The sequence below is a fragment of the Myotis daubentonii genome, chromosome 1 (genome assembly GCF_963259705.1).
Source record: "Myotis daubentonii chromosome 1, mMyoDau2.1, whole genome shotgun sequence".
NCBI classification, from domain to species: Eukaryota; Metazoa; Chordata; class Mammalia; order Chiroptera; family Vespertilionidae; genus Myotis; species Myotis daubentonii.
In genome coordinates this window covers 83,870,615-83,888,529 of record NC_081840.1, presented here as the reverse complement: position 1 = coordinate 83,888,529, position 17,915 = coordinate 83,870,615, and positions in this window count along the sequence as shown.

Here is a 17,915-nt window from a genome sequence, read left to right as displayed (position 1 = left end):
CCCCATAGAGAAATTACTGATTCTAGGTTTGGAGTGGGAAATACATTAGCCTGGTTCATCGTATAGCACCAGCAAATAGAGATGTGCTACACACTCACACATGTACACAAATGCATTCACATTCACACACACTCACACTTATGGGGATATTTTAAAAGAGGCACGGGATTCAACTGAAAGAGTTCTTGATATATGGGAATAGAAGCATGGGCAGAGAATGAAGTGATATTGGGCTTTAACCAAAATATAAAAGAAATACCTATAAGTTCATACTGATATAAACAATGGCTGAATAAATAAACGAGGGAGAAGAGACAAAAACTCTTGTAGAAGAATTCTATATAACTTGTGTAGATACTTTTACCTCAAAGAAATAACACATAATTCTCCAGAGAACAGTGCATAGTGCCTCCTTTCCAAAAAATACAGTATGGAAATAGAAAAAAAAATTACAGTGGAGAAATCTGATAAACACAACCTCAGTCAGATGACCAAGATAAGCATCAACAGTGGTAAATCATGTTGATAGCACAGTAAACCCTCTATTTTGTTAATTTCAATTTAATGGACTTCAGATGTAACAAACAAAATTTCTGGTGCCTACCTCATATGTGAAAATTAATATCCTTTTAATTTTAAAATGTGTTTAACCAAGACTTTCTCATATAAAATTAACAGGTTATTAATTTACTATTATTTTTAACAAATTTTAGCGAATAGGCCATGTTAGAAAAAACACTGTAGCAATTTCACTGACATAAATAAATATGGCATATCTACATATAGTCTACATATTTAAATCCAACACTCATAAACAATGTTTGGCAAATGATTTGTCTGAGAAGAACACAGAAAAATCCCAATAGAGGGTCATCAAAAACAAGGGACTTCTGATGTCACCGGTAAGTGTAGCCTAAGGGGAACTGACAACTAAATGTAATATGGTATTTTGGATGGGGCTCTGGAACAACAAAAAATGGACACTGGGTAAAAACAAAGGAAATATGAATTAAGTATGGGCTTCATTTAAAAATGGTATGCCAATATTGGCTGTAACAAATGTATTATAATGTTAAGACATTGATAATGAGACCAACTGGGTACAGAGTTTATGGGAAATAAAACTATCATAATTATTTGCAATCTGAAAATGTTCTAAAAGTAAAATTTATTAACAAAATATACTATTTAATTCATATGAAATAGAATCCATAAGTAATTAACACTAATGCAAAATATCACATCAAGAAGCAAAGAAGGATATACACATACTTAAAACCATTTCCCCTGATGAGTAAACAGCTTTAGAACCAGTAGTCAACACAGAGGTGACAAAAGCTTTCACATTTTTGCTATATGTGTCAAGAGAAATGAGAGAATAGACCAATCTATCTAACTTTTTCTCTTTAATTTCACTGTGCAATTTATAGTTTTACTTCCAGGATCCTAAAATATTCTTTGTTTTAAATAATATACCCTTGTGTAATAAAATGAATAATATTTGTTGTAGAAAATTTGGAAAGTATCAAAAGGTATAAAGAAGAAAATAACAACACCTCTAATTGCACTATCCAGTCAGAAGAAGTTGTTGAAGGTTTTAGCATTTTATTTTCTAGCCAAACATTTTAGTAAAATATTTCAGATATTACATAGAATAATCATGTCTTTATTATTTTATTTAAAACATTACTGAATCTAATTTAGGTAATACTGTCTCATGTTGAGTTCTAGAGTTTGAATATACAGGATAGGTCAAAAGTAGGTTAACAGTTGTTCATAATTAATAAATAATAATACAAGAATAAACTGTTTTCCACACTCACAACTTTAAGCCTACTTTTGCCTCACCCTGTATTATATTGCAGAGTAAATATTTTGGGGAATGCAAATAATTACTTATAATTATATTAGTGAGAAGATATATAAATTATGCCTACATTATGATATTTTGATTGAATGCATTTGCTGGTCAAATAAAATAAGTCAACTAAGTTTTAAAACTACCCAAACTGATGGAGATTAAAAATGGTGGCAGAGTAGGAGGATGCTGCACAGACATGCTCCCAGGAACAAGTTGGAATTACAAGTGAAATATGGAAAGTCTTCCTGAAAAATCAACAGAAAACTCACAGGAGAGAACCCTGATACCCAAGGACCAAAGGTGGAGACCCACCGCATAGAGATTGATAAGAGGGGTGGAGGCGTGAAAGGACTGGCCGTACACCCACAGACAGCAACTGAAGTCCCGGAGAGATATCTCAGCTTTGGGGGGGAGCCAGTGAGAACTCTGGGATCTAATCCCGAAGCTGGGCTCCCCAGCAGAGAGCACCAAACTGTGGAGGGTACCCACATGACATTTAGCTGTGAAAAGCAGTGGGGTGCTGTCTGTCAGGGAGTGGCAGCTAAAAGTTCAGGCACCCTCTTAAAGGGACAATGCACAAAAATTCCCTGTGGAGACACCCACCTTGTGCTCTGGCAGAGGGAGGATAAAGTGGACTGGGGCTGTGCGAGCAGAACCCAGCACCGGGGACTTGCGGGATAGAGCTCAGACGGCAGACACCCCAAGTTTCCTGGGCTGAGTCATTCCCTGATGCAGTGGAGGACATCTTTCCCACACAGACATTTGCCTTGCCTAGGGGGAAGACAGTTACCACACCCTATTTGAAAACACCTCGACAGAGGCCACTTAGGAGATTAAAGGTAACAATTAGCCCCCAGGCAGAAGCAACTTCCCCACCCTGTTGAAAAAACTCTCCCCACACCTGAGGACGATTGCCTGGGGCAATTCAGTTGGAATCCTATTAGTCTGTAGACAGAGGTGGTCTCTAGAGGCTTTGAGTCTTTGCCTGATCCAATCAGTCAGAAACAGCCTTTAACACTGTCCTGCACTAGAGATTGAGAGGTGTAGAGGATCTACCTAAAACATAGTCACAAACCCAAACAGACAACCAAAGTGAGGAAACAAAGAAACAACTCCCAAATTAAAGAACTAGCGAATTCTCCAGAAGAAGAGATAAATGAAGCTGAGGTAAGAAATTTATCTGAAACAGAGTTAAGAATAATGATGTTAAAAGTGCTCAACAGTATGAAAAAAAATATAGTAACTGTGAAAAAAGAATAGTCTGAGATAAATAATGACATAACACAAAGAACACATTGGAAATAATACACAGCAGATTAGGGGAAGCTGAGGATCAAATCAGTGAATTAGAAGACAGAGTTGAAAATATCACTCAATTAGAGAACCAAAAAGAAAAAACAATTAAAAAAAAACAAACAGGAGGACAGCTTCAGGCAGCTGTGGGACAATGTGAATGCTAAAGGGATTGCTGAGAAGAAACAGAGAGAAACCTAGCCATGCAGAATTAAAATAGCTATAAATAAGTACCTCTCAATAATAATCCTAAATGTAAATGGATTAAATGCTCCAATCAAAAAGTGTAGGGGTAGCTGAATGGATACAAAAACATGACCCAACTAAATACTATCTACAAGAGACCCACCTCAAAACAAAAGACACACACAGAATGAAAGTGAAGGGATGGGAAAAAAATTTCCATGCAAATGGAAAAGAAAAAAAAAGAGCTGGAGTAGCAATACTCACATATGACAAAATAAACTTTAAAATCATTATGCTAAGTGAAATAAGCCAGTCGGAGAAAGATAAATATCATATGATCTCACTCATCTGTGGATTATAATGAACAACATAAACTGATGAACAAAAATAGAGCCAGGGGAACAAGATATTCTAGAATATAATAGAAGTAATCCTGTTATTTGCAGATTTTTAATATTTCCTACAACTTTTGTGATTTCATATTATGTTAGTACATTTTTGGTAATATGATTATACTTAAAATCCTTTAATTGGTGTTTATTACCTGTAACATCATATTTAAAATGGTTTTTCTTGAGATATTAAAAAAAAGGATGATCTACACAAGTTATCCTGTTGAAAGGGGGAGTGGCTGGGGGGACATGAGAGAGCCTTGATTGAAAGGTGGTTATTTGTACATTTGACTGGATGTAAGTTATATCTTAAACAACAACACTTTTTAATAAGCCAAATAAAATGTGTCTTTAGGCCAAAAAAACCCAAAAAAACAAAAACAAAAACACAAAACTACCTAAATTGATTGATGACCTAGACATAGAGTCAATTTAATTGAAAATTTCTTTTCCCTTGAGAGGGAATCATTCATTCAATAAGTATATGCAAACCTACTATATGTCAGGCTCTGTTTTAGGCTCTGGGGACAACAGTTATCCAAAGAGTTATAGTTAATGACCTCATTGAACTTACATTCTATTGGGGGAGGCAGATAAATATATATGATGTCAACTGATAATGCAAATGGTGATATTGAGAAAAATATAGAAGGAAGCAGGGAATGAGTGAGGGTGATGAATGCAGGAGTTTAATTCAGCTCACAGCGTGATAGGGTTCTTGGAAATTAGAGTTATCAGGGTCAAGGGGATAACGTTTGATAGTTACTGTGGAAAGGGCATAACGATATCAGCACCAAAAAGGTAGATAAAGGATGTAAGTTTGGAAATTTTGCAGGATGGAAGGATGGAGGTTTTTCATGAAGACCCTGAATTCAGGGGCCCTTTTTTAAAAAACTATTATCTTGGTGACATGGAAGTTATAGCAAAAGCAGACTTACCTATTAGGCTACTATGTCCCTTTGTAACTACTGCTAATGGTGGCCCACAGACCAGGAGGAGTGACTAGCTAATCGTGTAGATGAATTTAGAAAAACAAAAACGAAGTGACTTTGACTTCCCCATGGGACTCTGTTCATGAAAAAGCTCTTTGTATGAGACCTCTTCATGCCCTGGGTAGGTAACTGTGCAGTGTGTCTCCAAATACCTTTATACTTTGCAGCCTTAACTAGATATCTTTCTGAAATACCATAAAATTGTCTGCAAAAATAAAATGGCGGGGTTTGTGGTCTGGCATGTAAGGAGCTTTCAAGTCTATATTTTGTCCTAACAAGTAAAAACTGAACAAACTGAAAAATCAACAACTTTTCTTTGATCCATCATAGATGTGAGGTCACAAGGCAAAACCACTGCCCTTCAAGTTGGCAAGACTGACAGGTGGATAAAGAGAATCACAACTTGCCAGAGCAGAAACCTGTGTGGGAACCAGTGGTAGGTAAGAAAACCTAAAACTATGTTTGACAACTTGCTGGAGGTTCAATGTAGATAAGTCTGAACATTTAAAACTCTAAGGGACCCAGTCACATGGGAATTTTATTTCAAGGAGCTCTACCAGGTCCTCAAAGTGAATATTGGAGACAAATCCCCTCATGCTTGAGGCAGGGGGAGGTAAAAAGGAACAATTCTGAAATACAGCAGAGCATTCTGCCTTTCTTCACAAAGGCCTGACTTCACAAGAAACTCTTTAACCAGAACCTCACCTGCTGGGGTATTGTCAGAGCCTAGCTGACCTGGAGGAAGGGAATTCCCAACACTAGCCTGCTAGAGCTGTCCTGTTCTAACTGAGGAGGTGGGAGGGAGGGCAATTAAGTTCACAGTCCAGGGGTACAAGCTCAACAAAAGACTGAGCTCTAATCATAGAACTATTGAATATCTCCCCTTCCCTACACCTTACCAATACATTGATGAAGGCCTATTTAACACAGTTTTTTTGAGCCAGTACATCAGGTCTACCTTGCAAGAAAACAATGACAAGGCATACTACCAGGGAAAAAACACAGTTTGAGTAAACTGAACAAGCATCAGAACCAGAGTCCAATATGGCAGGAATGTTAGAATTAGCAGAAGAGGAATTTTTTATAATTATGATTAATATGCTTACAACATGCAAGAACAGATGGGCAATGTAAGCAGAGAGATGGAATATCTAAGAAAGAAGAAATACTGGATACCAAAAACAATGTAACAGAAATACATAATTCCTTAGTCTGCTCATCAGTGGACTGCACACAGCAAAGGAAAGGATCTCTGAGCTTCAAGATATTACAATGGAAATTCTCAAAACTGAAAAGCAAAGAAAAAGAGACTGAAAAACATTGACAGGTTATTCAGGTACTGTGAAACAATGATACTGGATGTAGCATATATGTACTGGCAATACCATTGGAAGTCATAATGACTGATAATTTCCCCTAATTAGAGTCCCACACTAAACCATAGATCCAGGAAGCCCAGAGAACAAGTAAGCAGGATAATATAAAAAATCCTTCTCCTTGGCATATACTATTCAAATTCAGAAAATCAAAAATAAAGAAAAAATTCTGAAAGAAGCAAGATTGGTGTTGGAAACACACCTTACCTATGAGGAGCAAAGATAATATCTTGCTTCTCTCAGAAATCATGCAAGCAAGAAGAGAGTGAAGTGAAATATTTAGTGTTCAGAGAAAAAAGCAACTAAACTAGAATTTTATACCTTGTTAAATTATGCTTCAAACTGAGGGAGAAATAAAACTTTTGTAAACAAAATTTGAGAGAGTAAATAGAATAAAACTGTCTTTTCCCCCAGATGACATGACTGTCTATGTAGAAAATCCAAAGAATCAACAAAAAACTGAAACTAATAGCTGATTATAACAAGGTTGCAGAATTCAAGGTTCATAAACAAGTTAATCATTTCCCTATATAATAGCAATAAAAAAGAAATTTAAAGTTAAAAATACAATATTATTTATATTATCACTCCCCAAAATGGAATACTTCAGTGTAAAGCCAACAAAATATGTACAATGTCTATATTAGGGAAGCCACGAGATTCTGATAAACAGAATCTAAGAAGATCTAAATAAATGATGAGATATTCTACATTCATATATAAGGAGACTAAATGTTAAAATGTCAGTTCTTCCCAACTTGATATATATACAGCTCTTATGTAACTCCAATCAAAATCCCAGCAAGTTATTTTGTGTATACCAAAAACTTATTCTAAAGTATATATGGAGAGGCAAAAAACCCCAGCATATGCAGCCAAGATTGAAGAAGTACAAAATTAGAGGGCTGACACCATCTGACTCAGCAATTACTATAAAGCTATAGTTACATAGATGGTGTGATATTTGTGAAACAATGGACGAATAGATCAATAGAACAGAAATAGATTCATGTAAATATAGTCAGTTGATCTTTGACAAAGGAACAAAGGCAATACAATGGAGAAAATATAGTATTTTGAACAAATGATTCTGGAACAACTGGATATCCAAATGTAAAAAAAAAAAAATGAATCTAGGGACAGACCTTATATCTTTACCAAAAATTAATTCTAAGTTGATCACAAAACTAAATGTGAAATGCAAAATTATAAAATTCCTAGAATATGACATAAGAGAAAACCTCAGTGACTTTGGATATAGCAATGATTTTTTGATAAAACAAGGAAGGCACAATCCATAAAAACAACAACAACAAGTGATTAGCTGTACTTTATTAAACTTAAAGACTGTTGTGAGAAAGACAGTTTCAAGAGAATGAGAAGACAAGTCAAAGAATGGGAGCAAATGTTTACAAGAGACACATCTGATAATGGGCTGTTACTCAAAATATACAAAGAATTCTTAAAACTCAGTAATAAAGAAAATGAACAACCTGATTAAAATATGGGCAAAATACCCGAACAAACTTTGACTAAAGAAGATGTACAGAATTCAAATAAGTGTATGAAAAGCTGTTCAACATTATCTATCAGTAGGTAATTGCAATTAAAATGAGATACCACTACACACCTATTAGGATGGCCAAAATCCAAAACACTGGAAATACCAAATACTAGCAAGCTTATGCAACAACTGGAACTCTCCTTTATTGCTGCTGAGAATTTTTAAAAGGTGCCTCCACTTTATCAGACAGTTTGGCAATTTTTTTTACTAAACTATACATACTCTTACTATATATGTTTTTAAAATATATTTTATTGATTTTTTTACAGAGAGGAAGGGAGAGGGATAGAGAGTTAGAAACATCGATCAGCTGCCTCCTACACACTCCCCACTGGGGATGTGCCCGCAACCAAGGTACATGCCCTTGACCGGAATCGAACCTGGGACCCTTGAGTTTGTAAGCTGACGCTCTATCCACTGAGCCAAACCGGTTAGGGCACTCTTACTATATTATTCAGTGATTACACTCCTTGTTATTTACCAATACTAATAAAAACTTATGCCCACATTTTATTCCATCTGCACTTGGAATTTTATAGCAGTTTTATTCCTAATTGCCAGACTTGAAAGTAACCAAGATGTCTTTCAGTACAAGAATGGGTAAATAAACTGCAGTGTATCCTGACAAAGGAATATTATTCAGTGCTAAAAAGAAATGAACTGTCAGGGCAATAAAAGACATAGAGTATATCTAAAATAATGTTACTAAGGAAAATAAACTAGTCTGCAAAGGCTACATGCTGTATTATTCCAAACATATGACATTCTGGAAAAGGCAAAACTATGGAGATGGGAAAAAAAGAAAATAAAGTCATTGGTTGCCTGGAATTAGGGAGGAGAGAGGAATGAAAAAGCATTGCACAGAGGATTTTTAGGACAATGACACTATTCATTATGATGCTTCAATGGTATATACATGTCATTATATATTTGTCAATATCCATATAGTTGTACAACACCCTGAGTGAACCGTAGTGTAAACCTTGGACTTTGAGTGATAATGATGTGTCAGTATAGATTCATCAGTTGTAACAAATGCACTATTATAGTGCAGGGCATTGACAGGAGGGGAGGTTGTGCATGTATGGGGAGTATGTGGGTACTTTTTGTATTTTCTGCTCAGTATTGCTGTGGATAGAAAATTGCTCTAAAATGAAGTTTATAGTAATAAAAAATGAAATGATATGTCTGAGTCATGTAATGAAATATTCTGCAAAAAGAAGTCAACAAAATTATTTAATTTTTCATAATTTTAAAACATAAAACTATAATATGTAAAGGTAAAAAACATAGTTTATTTTCATATGGACTTACAATGGGTTTACAGTTTATATAATAAAAGACAATAATAAATTTTTACTTCTTTTAAAAAGGAGGTGGATTTCAGGTGATATTAGCAATTGAGACAGAACCGAAGCAGAAGGCACGTAATGCATATGTTGCTAGGAATTGAGCAGTTTAAAGAAAATTTGAACTGACATTTGAGGCAAGGTTTTATGTTTCATCCTGTGGTTTGTACTCAATGGAATCAAACAGTATATGATGAGGCACTTTTATTTTTCAGATTTGTAAACTTTCTGATCTGAGGAGCTCTATATGCAACCAGAGGCATCCTGAAAGTTATGAAGAAATATTTCTTTCATCCAAAGGAAAACAACATAGAAGGTAAACAGTTATTGACAATTTCTACTGGGAGCTTTAAGCAGTTTCTTTTTCTCTACCTGTTTGTCTTTTTCCTTACCATATAGTCACTCCTTCAGAGTTCTGTTATTTTCTTCATGGTAGTGCTAGTGAGCTGGTGACATAAAAGTGTAAACTGCTAAGGTGATGGAATTATCAGAGAAGATACTGTCCTTAGCTCTATGTATTTTTATTGGAATAGCAATACACAAACCATGTTCTCTTCTTCAGATCTCACCATCTCGAGATATACAGAAAATGCTTACATTCATTCATGTAGGCTTTCACTCAGTGATTACTTATTGAGTACTTTGTACCACATGCTATTTTAGAATATAATGCAAAGCAAAAGAATCACTTTGTTCTCATGGAGATCACTGTTGTCTGGAAGAGATGAACATTAATGTAAAAAATCTCATAAGATGGTAACAATTAGGAAGAAGCCTAATAAAAACTCAGCTTTGGGAAGTCAGAGAAAAATGGGTCTAAAGAAATGAAAATTAAGCTTAGGTGAAAGAATAAATAGTCATCTTATCTAATAAAAGAGTAATATGCAAAGTAACCATGACTTTGCAATAAAGATGGCGGTGCCCACAGCCAATAAGGAGGGAATATTCAAATTGATGCGACGAAGATGGCGGCACCAGCCGGAGCCAAGGAGCCAGCCAGAGAGTGGGTGGGAGCAACCCAGGAATGGAGCTAGAGGCGATCAGTCCAGGAGGGGAGGGCAGTTGGGGGTGATCAGTCTGGCAGTGGGGGAAGTTGGGGGCGAGCAGGCCAGCAGAGAGGCCAGTTAGGGGCAAGCAGGCCAGCGGGGGGGGGGGGAGCAGTTGGGGGTGAGCAGGCCAGCAGCGGGTGTCAGCTGGGGCCAAGCAGGCCAGGGCGGGCAGTAGGGGGCAAGCAGGCCAGCGGGGGGGGGGGCAGTTGGGGGCGAGCAGGCCAGCAGTGGGGGGCAGTTGGGGGCGAGCAGGTTGGCAGGGGCAGTAGTTGGGGGCGATAATGCCAGCAGGGGGGTGCTGTTGAGGGAGAGCAGGCCGGAGGAGGGGCAGTTGGGGGTAAGCAGGCTGGAGTGGGGGGGGCAGTTCAGGGTGATCAGGCTGGTAGGCAGAGTGGTTAGGGGCGATCAGACAGGCAGGCAGGTGAGTGATTAGGAGCCAGCAGTCCCAGATTGCGAGAGGGATGTCTGACTGCCAGCAGTCAGACATCCCCCAAGGGGGTCCCAGATTGGAGAGGGTGTTGGCCAGGCTGAGGGACACCTCCCCCCCACCCCGTGCACGAATTTCATGCACCAGGCCACTAGTCTAATATAAGAGGACAGGAAAGAGCATTTCAAGCAGAGACATTTAGTTAAATATGTTGGCATAGACAGGGCTTAATATGAATTTACTGTCAACATATAAAAGTAAATAATAGAATAATTATTTTCTACAACTGATTTTGCATTCAATATGCATTTCAAACTCCCAAATTATTAAATTTGCTCTATATGGGAAATGAGATCATGATTAGGTCTTTTAATTTCTTTTCTATATTTCTAAATCTAGTTAAAATAATTTCATGTGATATGAATATATTACAAAAATAAGTGTGTTACCTCTACTGTGTTTTACCAAATAGTTTGTATTCTTACCTTTTCATGAAAAATGTTTGGCACATAACACCTTATTGTCAATCAATGTAAACTGATTTATCTAAAAAATACTACACTTTTAAAGTCCGTATTTATAAGTTATTCTATCTCTAGGAAAAGAGGACAACCTTATGAAAAAGGAGATGCTGTACCCTGAGAGGACCTCTGGACCAGTCAGGCTGCTCATTATCAGTCCAATTATCCCTTGATAATTGGCCTGCCTGTGGGAATAATAGGCCAGGATGATTGAACTCTGTGCTGACATATTCACAGCATCCTCCACACTGCATTCAAAACTTCTTAACTTCTTAAATAATGGAAGAGTCTAACTCTAGCTGTTAGAATATTTTATTTGCTCAACGTTTAATTTCCTGTGAGCACTGAAGAGCCGCTCTGCCGAGACCCCGGGGGTGCCTCTTGTTTGTACTAAACTTCACAATGTTGGCGCTAAATCGTACATGATGTCCAGCTTTCTTATTTTGTCTGTTTACAACATTCTCCAAAAATACAAGTCTCCCTCCTTGGACTCTGTAAAACTTAGTCACAGGATAACACTCTGCGAAAGGAGTCACTTGGCTTGTAAATGCTTGCAGCATTTCAACACTTCTAGATGGCTGGCTGGTGTCCAAATGAGTGTGGGGAATGGTCAGGGAGAGGAATTGTGATGAAATTTTGCAGAGGATAGGGTATTTGCTTTTGTGTGTTTCTTGAGATAATTGGATTGAATTGTGTTACTCATGGTATAGTGTTTTAAAGTTTCCAATTTGGGATTCAAATGTTCTCACTTTTTAATGTCTTGTGCTCCTGAAAATTTGTTAGTAGGATGGGGATGTTTTCATACTTTAGGTCTCTTTTTATAGTTGCATAAATTTGTTTAATAAATAGTTCACGCACTGGCCAGAAACCAAGTGGACAAACTGTACTCACTAACCCTTTAATACTTGGCTCCTTTGTCTAGTGACCCAGCCCATTATTAGATAATGAAAGCGTGTATGAGAAAGTGGGAGATTATTTATGATGGAAACAAAATGAAACTAATGGGACAAGATTTGAGAGCTGTGATGCATGAAAGGTGCTATGCAGGCAGCTCTGGCACCATGACAAACAGAGATAAAGGCTCAGTGGGAAGCAACAGTGTGAACATGACTATGAAGAAGAAAGAATGGATTTCCTAAATAATGAATCCTTGCCATCTGGTGTTTGTTTAATACACAATGAAGGTCAAATGGCTACTGATCCTTTTTTCTATAGTCCAGTGACTACAAGAATGAGAGGAATCAATGAGTTTATCGATATGTCTGGAAATGACTCACCATATGATCTGATTGAGTCAATAAAATTGAAGAAATTTGTCATTTCTTTCAAATGTGGTTTGAGTCTATGACTACAATTCTGTATTTTATTTTTTTTTAGCCAATTTGCTGGATCAAATGTGACCTGTAATTTTTTTTCAAGAATAATGATTTAATGTATTTCATTTTATAGATTTTATAGGGACATATGCTTAACAAGAAGGTTCAGGAAGAAAGTGTCAATAAGCTGAATGTTTCTCCTATTTTCAAATAAAACTGTTAAACATATGTTTATGTTGATTGATGGTGGAATAAAGAAATCTTTTGCCCCCCACATTGCCTTTTCTATGCATGAGGTTGATTACATACCTATTTTATGTAATTATTCATTGGGGATATATTGACTTTTGGTGAAATGTGTTTATTAAGCACCATACATAAACAGCATACACTTTAGGGGAAGTCATATATAAGTTGAACATATATTTTATGTACCATTCTCTTTCCTGCAGGTTGTTCAGTAATGCACTTCCACAGTATGATCTTGGAACTCTAACCCTCTACTGCTGAAGTTGCAGGGTTTCTGTTGAGTTCTTTTCTAAAGACTAAAATAAAAGACACTTTTCTCACATTAATATTTCTCAGCTGCCATGAAAACAGGGATAGGAGAAGCCAAAAATAGAGGAGCCAGCTGTGGGAGGCTGCCTTTTTTTTTTTCAGGACAACTCAGAAAAGTCTTTCAGATTTATTCCATAAAGAGTTTGATAATGCAAATACTGCTTCATGTGCCTTCATGCTATGCTTTAGAAGGCGATATTCACACTCAATTGTGACACAGTGAATGTTATCTGACTCTTGTAGAGATAGCAGAATTGTTAAGCTTGTCTCTGGGATAGATCCATTTAGTATTGTTTACCTCCTCATTTTTTGAAAAGATTCTTTATACTGAAGTAGTTAATTAAAATAAGAGTGGGGCGACTATGAAGAAATTCTCTTCTTCCTCAAGTAGACTCCATGTGTTTTATTCTAGAGGCCATACATTTTGTTGGTGATCAGAATTTTTCCCTGGAACATAAAAGTTTTACATGCTCCCCTGACTACATAAAATAATAATAATAAAAAAAGAATCACACATCATCTCATTGTGTTGAGCCATCACATTTAATATATTGGATTTTTTATTTTTCTATTTTTTTCGTATTTAATTGAGATAATACTATAAATACAATGTTATAACTTGATTTTTGGCTTAATTGTTTTATTCAAGTATTTTATGAAGTCTTTTCTGTTATGTTCGTACACAGTTAGACCAGCCACACCCTTCCTCTGTGTTCCTTTTGTGCTGCAATACTATATTCTAACATAGTACCTTTAATGTTGTGTTTGTATCTTTTTATCTACCAATTATAAAAGCATAGATAGCAAGAAACAACTTTACGTGTCTTTGCACCACCAAATAGAAGAAACTAGTGATTTAAGGTATAGACAACACTAAATATTCACCTGACAATTATAATTGACCAAATACTGGGGATATTAAGACAGAAGATGATACAACAGAGATGTTGTCCAAGTGTTTCCTGTACTTGGTAGAAATTTGGGTTCTATAACAAGAAGTCTCCATAAAACTTCAAGATATTATTATTTTCTTTGGTTGACAGATTAATTATTTAATGGTTGGGCAGGCTTAGCCCTGAAGTATAAACTCAGTGAATTTGTATAATTCATTGCTGGGTATAAAATGATCTTAGTTTTTATGACCAGTTAGCCAACATTTTATTTAAACTAGCATTATTTATTTTTCCCAGGTTTATCAAGGTATTATTGACATATAATATGTAAGCTTAAGGTATACAGCATGATGATTTGATAGACATATATATTGTAAAATGCTTACCATACACATAATATATGTTAACATGTCCATCCCCTCACATAGTTACCATTTGTGTGTATAATGGTAACCTTTAAGATTTACTCTCTTAACAACTTTCAAGTATGTAATGCAGCTTTGTTAATTAGTCATCATGTTATGCATTAGATACCCCAGAACTTACACATCTTACAGCCAGAAATTTGTACTCTTTGACCAATACCTCCCTATTAACCTATACCCTATCTCCTCACAACCACCATTCTAATCTATGAGTGGGCTTTGTTAGATTACACATGTAAGTGAGAACATACAGTATTTGTCTCACTGTGTCTGACTTATTTAGCATACTGCCATCAAAGCCCATTCCTGTTGTCACAAGGGCGATTTTTGCTTATTTTTTAATGAAACTGACCATTGTTTAAAAGGTCATATGCATTCACTAGGCCTCAGATGCCTTTGGCATTTTCCTTTGAATAATGCCAGCAAATGCCAGCAAGGTAGGTTGACAGGCTGATAGGGTTGCAGATGATCTGCTTATTCTGGGAGATAATTTAGAAGATAACTGGATTCAATTGGGGCTTCCAAATCCTAAGAGTATAGAAGTGACTTTCAGGTTAATTGCCTTGAATTTTCTCAAGGTGAAAGGTGCAATAGAAATGTCAAAATGTGAATACTGTTATTATATTTTCTATTATCAACCAATAGCTTTACCTCTTATGACTCATTCAAAAGTTGGTATAAAGCTGAGAAGCAGTTCTATATTCAAACTTTGAATAAAGAAAAAGTAAATTTAAGATTTATTCAGCATAAATAAACTTCATCATATATAATTTTCTTCAAATCCATGAATTTTAATTGTATGGCTATTTTGCCTGCTGTTCTTTTTGAAACAAAAAGTATGTGGATACATATTGTTTTAACAGACGGATGTTGGGATATGCAAATAGATAGTAATTTTTAACTATAGGAAATCTGTATTATGTCTCTATTATGCTTACTTATCATTTTTAGGATGTGTTTCATTAGATAAGTATATAGTACTTCATCTATTTTCTATGTCTCCTTCTCCCTTGAATAATAAAAGGTTGACATTAAAAAATATCACTCCCAAAAGAAATAACCTGACATCAAACATCTTAGCAAAAATATTTGCCTGAATCATTGGATTCTAGAAATTCTCTATGGCCTACAAATGCTATAATCTTACTGAAGATACTACCTTCGAAGTTAGTTCCCCACCTCCTACTGTTCTTTATACCTAATATAAGCTAAGAACATTACCTGCCCTTTAGTATATTAAGGAGTTTATAGTTTCCTATAAAAACCAATTATAAAAGAAAGATAGTTGATTTCTACTTGTGAGATTGAATTTTATCAAACCTGATACCTTTTCCCTTAAGCCCACTCTGAAAAATTTATGTTGGAAGTATAGGGTATTATTTTGTCATATTGAAAAGCCACAAAGGTTATCAATACCATTTTAGAGCACCATTGATTTGAGTTACCTATACCCTTATGCCTCTGTGTATAAATACTTTAAGCTTATATTTTCTCAGAAAGTATCTATGTAAGTTACATCAGAAGTAGTTGTTTATTATTTTTATATATTTATTATTATTTTACTTGCTATTATTATTATTATTATGCCCCTAGACTAAGCCCAAAAGCTGAAAGTTCCATTGTTATGTGTCCTAGAAGAAATGACCACTAACAGGCTCTGATTACTTTCCCTTATAGATCTGTACAACCTCACTCTTTAAGTGGTTGCTGATGATTTTGTGGTGGGAAAGGGAAAGACTGCAGGCATAGCTTGTTAGAACCAGAGTGGAGAATGCTGGATATGCAGTATAGATAAAGCTAAATATCAACCTAGGATTTTTACACTGAGTAAATCTGAACTCTTTGGCTCACCTAGAAATTGTTAGACTCACCTAGTCTAGCAACTATTACAACTTAATTCATTTCCTTTGTATATATATATTTTAGGACTAAGAAGTGGGTAGGGATCTCAGTGGTGTTGAAGACTATTTGAATACCTAGACCTTTCAGGAAATTCTACTGAAATTGACATAGCTAAAGTATGACAATCCTTCATTTTTAAAATGTCTACTTTTCAAAATATAAGACTTGGTGCGTTTTAACTAATTAGTTTTTTAAAATCTTATAAAAAATCTCTTCAAGGTAAACTATACATAGTTCAAATATTTTGAGCTATCATTCACGGCTCCCCTGTACTCTATAGTTGGGAGTATGGAAATTTAATAACCTAAATATGAGTGTATTATCCCTTTGCCATGAAATTTCATTTTTTCTCTTTCTCTTAGTTGTCTGCACATTTTTAAAAAAATATTAAATACCACTGTCTCATGTAAAAAAAATGCATGTGTACATATGATCGTATTTTCTAATATTCTCCTAGGAAATCAATTAAGAACTTGGACTTTAAGCAATAAAAAAAAATAAAAAAAAGAACTTGGATATTATATATATATATATATATATATATATATTCCTTGAAAATCATTTGGTTAAGCTTTGAACAAAATCTTTGAACAAAATCTCCCAAGAGCTTTGTTAGAGGGTATGGTAAATCTCAATTTAGGCTGAGATTGAAATGAAGACCATTTCTCTCTGGAAAAACTACATATATATATATATATATATATATATATATATATATATATATACACACACAGTGAGATATATATATCATTGTCACTAGCTATTGTTTGCCTGACATTTGCCCAGTTAGGGTCCCACCTAATGGGCATGTAACAAAACAAGCAGAGGAAATTCTAATAGCACAAAAGGTTTGAGCAGAAAGGTGGCCAGAGAGGATCAGATAATTAACCCCAAGAAGTTGGGTTCAGTGCCCTTATTGGAGAGATTAGAGAGATAAAATAAGGTCATTTATCTTGGATAGAAGAAGACAGACCGGGTCAAGAACTCAGAAACATAGAGAGGGGAGGGCAGGAGAAAGGACTTGGTGCTACTCTTCATTTCCTGCTACGTGACAAATGTCAAATTGATGGCACTTCTGAACTTTGAAAAGATGATCTTTCTTTATTGAGATCAAATTCCAGAAGTGGCATTCACTGAACTTCCTAAAAGTAGCAATGGGCATTTCAGGATGAACTTCTGAGCACAAGGGTCTTTGGCTCCCTGCCAGAAGTTTCCCAGCTGAGCGAAGCAGCAGAGAACTACTCTGAATATTCCATTTGACTAAAACTGTATCAAGCAGTGTGGCCTATTTAGAGACAACATTTAAGGCTTTCACTTTTCAAAATGCCAAAAGACATCCATTCCACATAAAGATAACATATATTTTCAGCCAAATATGCCAACAGTATCTGTTCAACAGTGTCTATAAACTTAAATTCAGAGAGTAGGGTAATTTTTTTTTTTTTGGTATGAGGTGTTCCTCTTTCATTTACAATGCCATAGGAATAATTTGGGGTGGGGGATCCAATTTTAGAGAGTCTAAGCATTTTCTTAATAATAAATACTTTCGTTCTTCCACAAACCAATGGGGATCCTATGATTATGAAATCCAAATCAAAATGATATACGAGGAGACTATTGTATTTGATTTAAAGACTGATTCTTATTTTATTCTGATCATTGTTTCATTTAGTCTCATAAAGGCTTTTTGACTCTTAATAGAATCTGGCATGGAAAAATGTGCCAATTTTCTTTCTGAGCTCTCACAAGATGTTTATATATATATACATTTGTTATTTTGTTTTATGTGTATATATGTACAATTTCAACAT